Genomic DNA, 10,042 nt, shown 5'->3' with positions numbered 1-10,042 from the left:
AAGAAACAGTTAGAACTGGACATGGAACAACAGACTAGTTCCAAATAGGAAAAGGAGTACGTCAAGGCTGTATGTTGTCACCCTGCTTATTTAACTTCTATGCAGAGTACATCGTGATAAACGCTGCGCTGGAAGAAACACAAGCTGGAATCAAGATTGCTGGGAGAAATATCAATCACCTCAGATATGCAGATGACACCACCCTTATGGCAGAAAGTGAAGAGGAACTAAAAAGCCTCTTGATGAAAGTGAAAGAGGAGAGCGAAACAGTTGGCTTAAAGCTCAACATTCAGAAAACGAAGATCATGGCATCTGGTCCCATCACTTCATGGGAAATAGATGGGGAAACAGTGGAAACAGTGTCAGACTTTATTTTGGGGGGGCTCCAAAATCACTGCAGATGGTGACTGCAGCCATGAAATTAAAAGACGCTTACTCCTTGGAAGAAAAGTTATGACCAATCTAGATAGTATATTCAGAAGCAGAGACATTACTTTGCCGACTAAGGTCCGTCTAGTCAAGGCTATGGTTTTTCCTGTGGTCATGTATGGATGTGAGAGTTGGACTGTGAAGAAGGCTGAGCACCGAAGAATTGATGCTTTTGAACTGTGGTGTTGGAGAAGACTCTTGCAAGTCCCTTGGACTGCAAGGAAATCCAACCAGTCCATTCTGAAGGAGATCAGCCCTGGGATTTCTTTGGAAGGAACGATGCTAAAGCTGAAACTCCAGTACTTTGGCCACCTCCTGGGAAGAGTTGACTCATTGGAATAGACTCTGATGCTGGGAGGGATTGGGGGCAGGAGCAGAAGGGGATGACAGAGGATGAGATGGCTGGATGGCATCACGGACTCCATGGACATGAGTCTGAGTGAACTCCGGGAGATGGTGATGGACAGGGAGGCCTGGTGTGCTGTGATTCATGGGGTCACAAAGAGTTGGACACGACTGAGCGACTGAACTGAACTGACTGATATGGCAACTTAATATTTTATAAAGGTGACATAATGAAAAAGGAAAGTTTTTTCATTAAGTTATTTAAAGGATACTAGCTAACTATATTTGAGAAGGAAATGACAACCCACTGTAGTACTCTTGCCTGGAAAATCCCATGGACGGAGGAGCCTGGTGGGCTACAGTCCATGGGGTCTCGAAGAGTCGGACACGACTGAGCGACTTCACTTTCACTTTTCACTTTCATGCATTGGAAAAGGAAATGGCAACCCACTCCAGTGTTCCTGCCTGGAGAATCCCAGGGATGGCGGAGCCTGGTGGTCTGCTGTCTATGGGGTCATACGGAGTGAGACACGACTGAAGTGACTTGGCAGCAGCAGCAGCTTACTATATACAGAAAAACAAAACTAGATTTCTTAAATGATAAATGTCATTCAGTTGATAAGCCTTGTCCAACTCTTGTGACCCCGTGAATTGCAGCATGCCAGGCTTACCTGTCCTTCACCATCTTTCTGAGTTTGCTCAGACTCATGTCCATTGGGTCAGTGATGCCATCCAACCATCTCATCCTCTATTGTCCCCTTCTCCACTTGCCCTCAATCTTTCCCAGAATCAGGGTCTTTTCCAGTGAGTCAGCTTTTCACATCAGGTGCCTAAGGTATTGGAGCATCAGTCCTTCCAATGAATATTCAGGGTCAATTTCCTTTAAGATTGACAGGTTTGATCTCCTTGCTCTCCAAGGGACTTTCAAGAGTCTTCTCCAACACCACAGTTTGAAAGCATCAGTTCTTTGGTATTCAGCCTTTACAGTCCAACTCTCACATCTGTGCATGACTACTGGAAAAACCATAGCTTTGAGTATATGGACTTTGCTGGCAAAGTGATGTCTCTGCTTTTTAATACACTCTTGGTTTGTCATAGCTATTCTTTCAAGGAGCAAGTGTCTTTTAATTTCATGGCTGCTGGGACTGTCTGCCTTCATTTTGAAGCCCAAGAAAATGAAATCTGGCACTGTTGCCACATTTTCCCCATCTATTTGCCATGAAGTGATAGGACCAGATGCCATGATCTTAAATGAGACTAGCTCTAATTTAGAGATGGTAAATGGCTTCTTAAACTTCAAAAGTATACAGTATAAGGCATTCTGGTCACAAAAGATCTATAGATAAATGACAGATGGAAGAAAAAATACTTGGAATCAATGAGTGGGTAAACAGACTATAGAAGGAATTCTGCAAATCAATAAGGGAAAATACCAATGGAAAAATTAGCAATAAATATATAAAGGCAAATTTCAGATGAAACCCACAAAAATTGTCAAACTTCTTGGCAGTCAGAAAAATGAAGACTTAATCACCTTTTAGAATTAAAAAACTTTTTGGACTTAATCATGTCTTTTAGAATTAAAAAAATTAGGAAATTAAATGATACCAAAATGTTGGACACGTGGGCACAGAGGAACCCTACTGCAGTGCTGATGGCAGTGTAGACACACAGATACAGCTATTCTGGAGAGCAAAAGCACTTGTTCATGTACCCTCTGACCTAGCCATTACACTCTGCGATGTGATAGCCCAAAGATATTTGCATCCAGGTTCATTGTTGGGCATTGTTTGTGCTGTCATAGAGTAGTAGGCAAATCTGGATATGCATCCCTGGGAAACAGGTAAAAATGTGATGGATGTACACCATGAAGTATTCTGCAACACTTAACAAACCACCAACTAGATCTATATACTTCAGACATATGGCTTAATCATAAAAATATAGTACCCAATGAAAATAGTAAGAAATGGAATGCATGTGTGGGAAAACCATTTATATAAATTTAAAATATACAAAAAGCAATTCCCATTTTGCAAGCACATACAGATGATTATATGTGTTAATCACCATAGGGTGGTTGCCTAGTATGGAAGGAGAAAGTAATGGAAGAGGGTTCAGAAACAGGGAGAATGAGAGAGGGAGGAGAGAAAGCAAAGACAGTCATTTTAACAGGAAAGAAAAGATCACATTGATGGGATATTACAACCCCATTTCTGCAGTTTGTGGGTCATCTGCTTGGCAGCTATATGGTGGGTGGGGTTAATGACGACCTCCTCCAAAGGGGTTACGCCACAGGCTGTGTCACCCAGGTAGCTGCAGCTTTCCTTCCAAGGACATTCCTATTCCATACCTACGCCCCTCATGACTTTCAGAGCTTCAGGCTCTGGTCCTTTCATCAGTCTCTAGCTCCATCACAACTTCATTCTTTGCAATGAAGCCCCATCCAAGCCCAGAAATGCAACTGCAACCCACACAACAAACCACACACGTGTAAGTGTTCTGTCTACTGCCCCAGACTTCCACGACCTCTGCCTCACCTTCCTGATAACAACCACACCGTGAACCAAAGACCCCTGCAACAGATAGCCATGGCTCCTGCTACCACACTGATTATATTCTTTGCAGCCAAAGATGGAGAAGCTCTATACAGTCAGCACAAACAAGACCAGCAGCTGACTGTGGCTAAGATCGTGAACTCCTTATTGCAAAATTCAGACTGAATTGAAGAAAGTGGGGAAAACCACTAGACCATTCAGGTATGACCTAAATCAAATCCCTTAAGATTGTAAGTGGAAGTGACAAATAGGTTCAAGGGATTAGATCTGATGGAGTACCTGAAGAACTGTGGACAGTTTCTTGACATTGTACAGGAGGCAGTGATCAAGACCATCCCCAAGAAAAAGAAACGCAAAAGGCAAAATGGTTGTCTGAGGAGACCTTACAAATAACTGGGAAAAGAAGAGAAGCAAAAGGCAAAGGAGAAAAGGAAAGATACACTCATCTGAATGCAGAGTTTCAAAGAATAGCGAAGAGAGATAAGAAAGCCTTCCTAAGTGATCAATGCAAAGAAACAGAGGAAAACAATAGAATGGTAAAGACTAGAGATCTCTTCAAGAAAATCAGGGAAAACAAGTGAACATTTCATGCAAAGATGGGCACAATAAAGGACAGAAGCAGTATGAACCTAACAAAAGCAGACGATATTAAGAAGAGGTGGCAACAACACACAGAAGAACTATAGAAAAACAATCTTCATGACCCAGCTAACATGATGCTGTGATCACTCACCTAGAGCCAGACATCCTGGAATGCGAAGTCAAGTGGGCCTAAGGAAGCATTGCCATGAACAAAGCTAGTGGGGGTGATGGAATTCCAGTTGAGCTATTTCAAATCCTAAAAGATGAGGCTGTGAAAGTGCTGCACTCAATATGCCAACAAATTTGGAAAACTCAGCAGTGGCCGCCAGACTGGAAAAGGTCATTTTTCATACCAATCCCAAAGAAAGGCAATGCCAAAGAATGCTCAAACTACTGCACAATTGCACTCATCTCACACACTAGCAAAGGAATGCTCAAAATTCTCCAAACCAGGCTTCAACAGTACATGAACCATGAAATTCCAGATGTTCAAGCTTTATTTAGAAAAGGCAGAGGAACCAGAAGATCAAATTGCCAACATCTGCTGGATCGTAGAAAAAGCAAGAGAATTCCAGAAAAATGTCTACTTCTGTATTGATTACACCAAAGCCTTTGTGTGATCACAACAAACTGGAAATTTCTGAAAGAGATGGGAATACCAGACCACCTGACCTGCCTCCTGAGAAATCTGTATGCAGGTCAAGAAGCAAGAATTAGAACTGGACATGGAACAACAGACTGGTTCCAAATAGGGAAAGGAGTACGTCAGGGCTGTATATTGTCACCCTGCTTATTTAACTCACATGCAGAGTATATCATGTGAAATGCCAGGCTAGATGAAGCACAAGCTGGAATCAAGATTGCTGGGAGAAATATCAATAACCTCAGATATGCAGATGACACAACCCTAATGGCAGAAAGTGAAGAGGAACTAAAGAGCCTCTTGATGAAAATGAAAGAGGAGAGTGAAAAAGCTGGCTTAAAACTCAACACTAATATACCAAGATCATGGCATCCGGTCCCATTTCTTCATGGCAAATAAATGAGGAAACAATGGAAACAGTGACAGATTTTATTTTGGGGGGCTACAAAATCACTGCAGATGGTGACTGCAGCCACAAAATTAAAAGACACTTGCTCCTTGGAAGAAATACTATGACCAACCTAGATAGAATGTTAAAAACTAGAGACATTACTTTACCAACAAAGGTCCGTCTAGTCAAAGCTATCATTTGTCCAGTAGTCATGTATGGATGTGAGAGCTGAACTATAAAGAAAGCTGAGCACTGAAGAATTGATGGTTTTGAACTGTGGTGTTGGAGAAGACTCTTGAGAGTCTCTTGGACTGCAAGGAAATCAAGCAAATCAATCCTAAAGGAAATCAGTCCTGAATATTCTTTGGAAGGACTGATGCTTAAGCTGAAACTCCAATAATTTGGCCACCTGTTGTAAAGAGCTGACTCACTGGAAAAGACCCTGATGCTAGGAAAAATTGAAGACAGGAGGAGAAGGGGACACAGAGGATGAGATGGTTAGATGGCATCACCGACTCGATGGGCATGAGTTTGAGCAAGCCCTGGGAGGTGGTGATGGATAGGGAAGCCCGCATGCTGCAGTCCATAGGGTCGCAAAGAGTCAGACACGACTGAGCAACTGAACTGAACTGAACAGGCCCATTGGAGGGTTTGAGAACTAATTATAGGCACATGGAAAACTATGCAATTAAAAGAGGTGGGGGGTGATTTTTAACTCTAAGGGGGAAAATTGTATGAGAAAAGAAATGGAAATATAGTATACTGTTTGACCCAGTGGTGAATAATATTTATGAAGTCATCATGGAAGTACAATATTGATCTAATCAAAAGTTGTAAAACTATGTTAACAGCAGGGAAGGGAAGTGGAAGGGGTGTGCAAATGCTTAGCTTCCTTTTCCACAGTAAAAATTTGGCATTCTTTCTATGGAAAAATCAAGAAAATAGCAAGGTAAGCATATTATCAATATTTAGAAGTATGTAAGTAAATCATCTGCCAAACCAGTTAAAAGTTGAAAGTGATCCCCTCTAGAGAAGAAAAGTAGAAGAGAAAGGAAAAGAGATTTCTGTTTTTATAGTTGATTTTTGTTATATGTGGGCTTCCTTGATAGCTCATTTAGTACAGAAGCCACCCGGAATGGGGGAGACTGGGTTTGATACCTGGTTTGGGAAGATCCCCTGGAGAAGGGAAAAGCTACTCACTCCTGGAGAATCCCGTGGACTGTGTAGTACATGGGGTTGCAAAGAGTTGGACATGACTGAGCAACTTTCACTCACACCTTGTGGTAGAATATCAGGATAGTTTTGGCTGCAAATAACAGCTCAATTCAAATTAACCAAATGAGGAACATACTACCTGGCATAAGTTCAGAAGTAAAGCATTGCCAGGGTTGCTAGCAAGAATGCAAATTCTTTCCATTTTTCTGCTCTGCCAGTTTTCATCTTGTCAGGTTCAAGTTCACAAGATGACTACAATCAGCCAATAAGAACATCCATACTCAACAATGTTTAATGGGAGAGCAGCTTCTGATACTTTTTACTTTGCTTCTGATACTTGATACTTGGCTTTTGATACTTTTTATTAATTAATGTTTACATATATTTACTGAGAAGCCTTGTAGCAAGTGTCATTGGCTGAAATTTCATGTGTGCCCAAACCAAAAACAATCACTAGCAAGAGGAATGCCATCACCACCGACTGGCCCAGTCGTGATTCATTGCCTTTAGGGCTGAAGATAGCACATGCTCCTCGGAAGCACATGGGTTCAGAGAAGGGTGTGAAAAAGTAGGTTGGGGTTGATGAATAGTTGTTCTTCAACAGAAAGACTACTTCAATTCTGTGTATGTGTTATTTCAAAACAATTTTCATTTTATCACTGAGTCAATATTTGTGAGGGAAGGATTAACTTGCATGGTTTAATCAACATGCATTAAATGCAAATTATTACATCTTTATTGGACTATTGTTTAGAGGGGAGGTAGATATTCAAAAATTAAAAGAAAAACTACTACGTATAAAACAGACAATGTCCAACTACATAGCACAGGGAACTATATTCAGTACTTTCTAATAAACCATAATGGGAAAGATTGTGAAAAAGAATATGTATGTAAAACAGTCATTTTCCTGTACACCATAAACTGACAAAACACTGTAAATCAACTACGTGTGTGTGCTTGCTAAGTCGCTTCAGTTGTATCCAACTCTTTCTGACCCTATGAATAGTAGCCTGCCAGGCTTCTGTGTACATGGGATTCTCCGGGCAAGAGTGCTGAAGTGGGTTGCCATGCCCTCCTCTGGGGATCTTCTCGAGCCAGGGATTGAGCCCTCATCCCTTATGTCTCCTGCTTTGGCAAGTGGATTCTTTAATACTAGTACCACCTGGGGAGCCCATAATACTTAAGTAAAATAAAATTTTAAAGAGAAACTGAAAAATGTGTCAGATGAGTTTTGTGGTCTTTTTGGCAAAGTTTACAACACTGATTGCTTCTGATGTTGGTAATATTATTTGAATTAATTTATTATTCAATTTACTGACTCATTAGTAAATACATCTCTCAGATCCACAAACTAACTCTCAGCTATCTAGCTTTGAGATTACTCATCTTATGTCTTCTGCACTTTAGTGCTGCCTGGGTTTTGTGCTTTTCACTAGCCATTACCTTTTTGATCATGTGACATGTCAGAATTAAAATCATACAACTTTGCATCCTCATCACCTTTCATTCCTCCCACTTTTACACTTGTGCATCAGCCAAAAGAAACTGCTTGAAATCCCTGAATGCACCATGAAAATAATGTAACCACACTTTGCATCAGTTTTGTTATATGAAAAATGAAGGTCAGTTCAGTCGCTCAGTCATGTCCAACTCTTTGCAACCCTATGAACCGCAGCACACCAGGCCTCCCTGTCCATCACCAACTCCCGGAGTCCACCCAAACCCATGTCCATTGAGTCAGTGATGCCATCCAACCATCTCATCCTCTGTCGTCCCCTTCTCCTCCTGCCCTCAATCTTTCCCAGCATCAGGGTCTTTTCAAATGAGTCAGCTCTTCGCATCAGGTGGCCTAAGTATTGGAGTTTCAGCTTCAACATCAGTCCTTCCAATGAACACCCAAGACTGATCTCCTTTAGGATGCACTGGTTGGATCTCCTTGCAGTCCAAGGGACTCTCAAGAGTCTTCTCCAACACCACAGTTCAAAAGCGTCAATTCTTTAGCGCTCAGCTTTCTTTCTAGTCCAACTCTCACATCCATACATGACCACTGGAAAAACCATAGCCTTGACTAGATGGACCTTTGTTGACAAAGTAATGTCTCTGCTTTTGAATATGCTGTCTAGGTTGGTCATAACTTTCCTTCCAGTGTGATAAAAACTTAATTGTCTCCCATTATCTGTTCTCCCTTTCCATAGTATGGAACCCCTACATTTTAGGATGGGGATGTAATGTCCAGAATAAAGATTGTATTTTCCAGAGTATTCCTTAACTGTTTGAGGTTCTAAGATTTCGTTGAGGGACTTCCCTGGTGGTTCAGTGGCTGTGACTCCCAGTGCAGGGGGCCCACGTTCAATCCCTTGTCAGCGCCCTAGATCTCACACGCCACAACTAAGAGTTTGCATGCTACAACAAAGATCAAAGATCTCATGTGCTGCAACTAAGACCAAAGCAGCCAAATAAATAAGAAAGAAAAATAAATATATTAAAAAAAAAACAAACACTAGTTTGGGTTGGGAGTTCCCTGGTGGGCTGGTGGTTAAGATTCCAGGCTTTCACTACTGTGGTCCAGGTTCAATCCCTGGTGAGGGAACTGAGATCCCACAAGCCATGTGTGGCATGGCCAGAAAAAAAGACTAAATTGGGTTAATGAAACATATGTAGAATTTCCACAAAATGACAGTTGAGTTCCTTTGCTCCCTTCTGCCATCTGGAATGTGGTGTGATGGCTGGAGCTCTAGCCAACATCTTGGACCAGGAGGATGAAGGCCTAGAGTAGTTGGCTAAAAGAAACCTGGGACCCTGAGATTTTATGGAGAAAGGACCTATTAAACTATCATATAAGCCACTGTTATTTTAGGTCTCTGTTATAAGCAGTGGAACCTGATAACGCTGTATAAACTTCTCAAGATTGTTCAAAACATTACATGAACTGACATATGTCAAAGCTTTTAAGGCAGTGTCTGAGAATAGAGTGAGTGCAAACTAATATTTATAATGTTATAGACTGCAAGGAGATCAAACCAGTCAATCTTAAAGGAAAGCAACCCTGAATATTCACTGAAAGGACTGATGCTGAAGCTGAAGCTCCAGTACTTTGGCCACCGGATGTGAAGAGCTGACTCACTGGAAAACACCCTGATGCTGAGGAAGACTGACGGCAAGAGAAGATGTGGGCAACAGAGGGTGAGATGATTAGATAGCATCACCAACTCAATGGATATGAATCTGAGGAAACTCCCAGAAATAGTGGAGGACAGAGGAGTTTGGCGTGCTGCAGTCCATGGGGTTATAGAGTCTAAGGGGACTGAGTGACTGAACAACAGTAAAACTATTTCCATGATATGGTAAGGTTGTTCTACCTGCCTGGGGGTTTATTTGGCAAACTTGTATTTGTTCTTAAGCCCCAGATCAATCATTTCTCCTCTCTGAAACTTTCTGATCCCCACCTGGGGAGGTAATCATTCCTTTGCTTTATACCGGTTCTTAATCTTTTTTTTCTCAATACTTTTATAGCAGGTTGACATTTCAGTTTACACATTTGTCTCCGTACTAAATCACTTTTTCTCATTCAAAACAAAACAGAAACAATTGGAATCCTCTCTCAATAAACATAAAAATCTCATGGCTCATGTGGATTCCAATACTGCCCCTAAACTTATTATTGCCCCTAAAGCTTTCCTGGTGGCTCAGACATTAAAGAATCTGCCTGCAATTCAGCAGACCTGGGTTTGATCCCTGGGTTGGGAAGATCCCCCAGAGAAGGGAACGGCTACCCACTCCAGTATTCTTGCTTGGAGAATTCCATGGACAGAGGAGCCTGGCAGGCCCCAGGCCAAGGGGTCGAAAAGACTCAGACACGACTGAGAGACTTTCAAT

Source organism: Ovis canadensis, chromosome 7 (assembly GCF_042477335.2).
Source record: "Ovis canadensis isolate MfBH-ARS-UI-01 breed Bighorn chromosome 7, ARS-UI_OviCan_v2, whole genome shotgun sequence".
In the NCBI taxonomy this organism is placed as follows: Eukaryota; Metazoa; Chordata; class Mammalia; order Artiodactyla; family Bovidae; genus Ovis; species Ovis canadensis.
The sequence above is the reverse complement of the archived record's forward strand: the minus strand, read 5'-3'. Positions refer to the sequence as shown.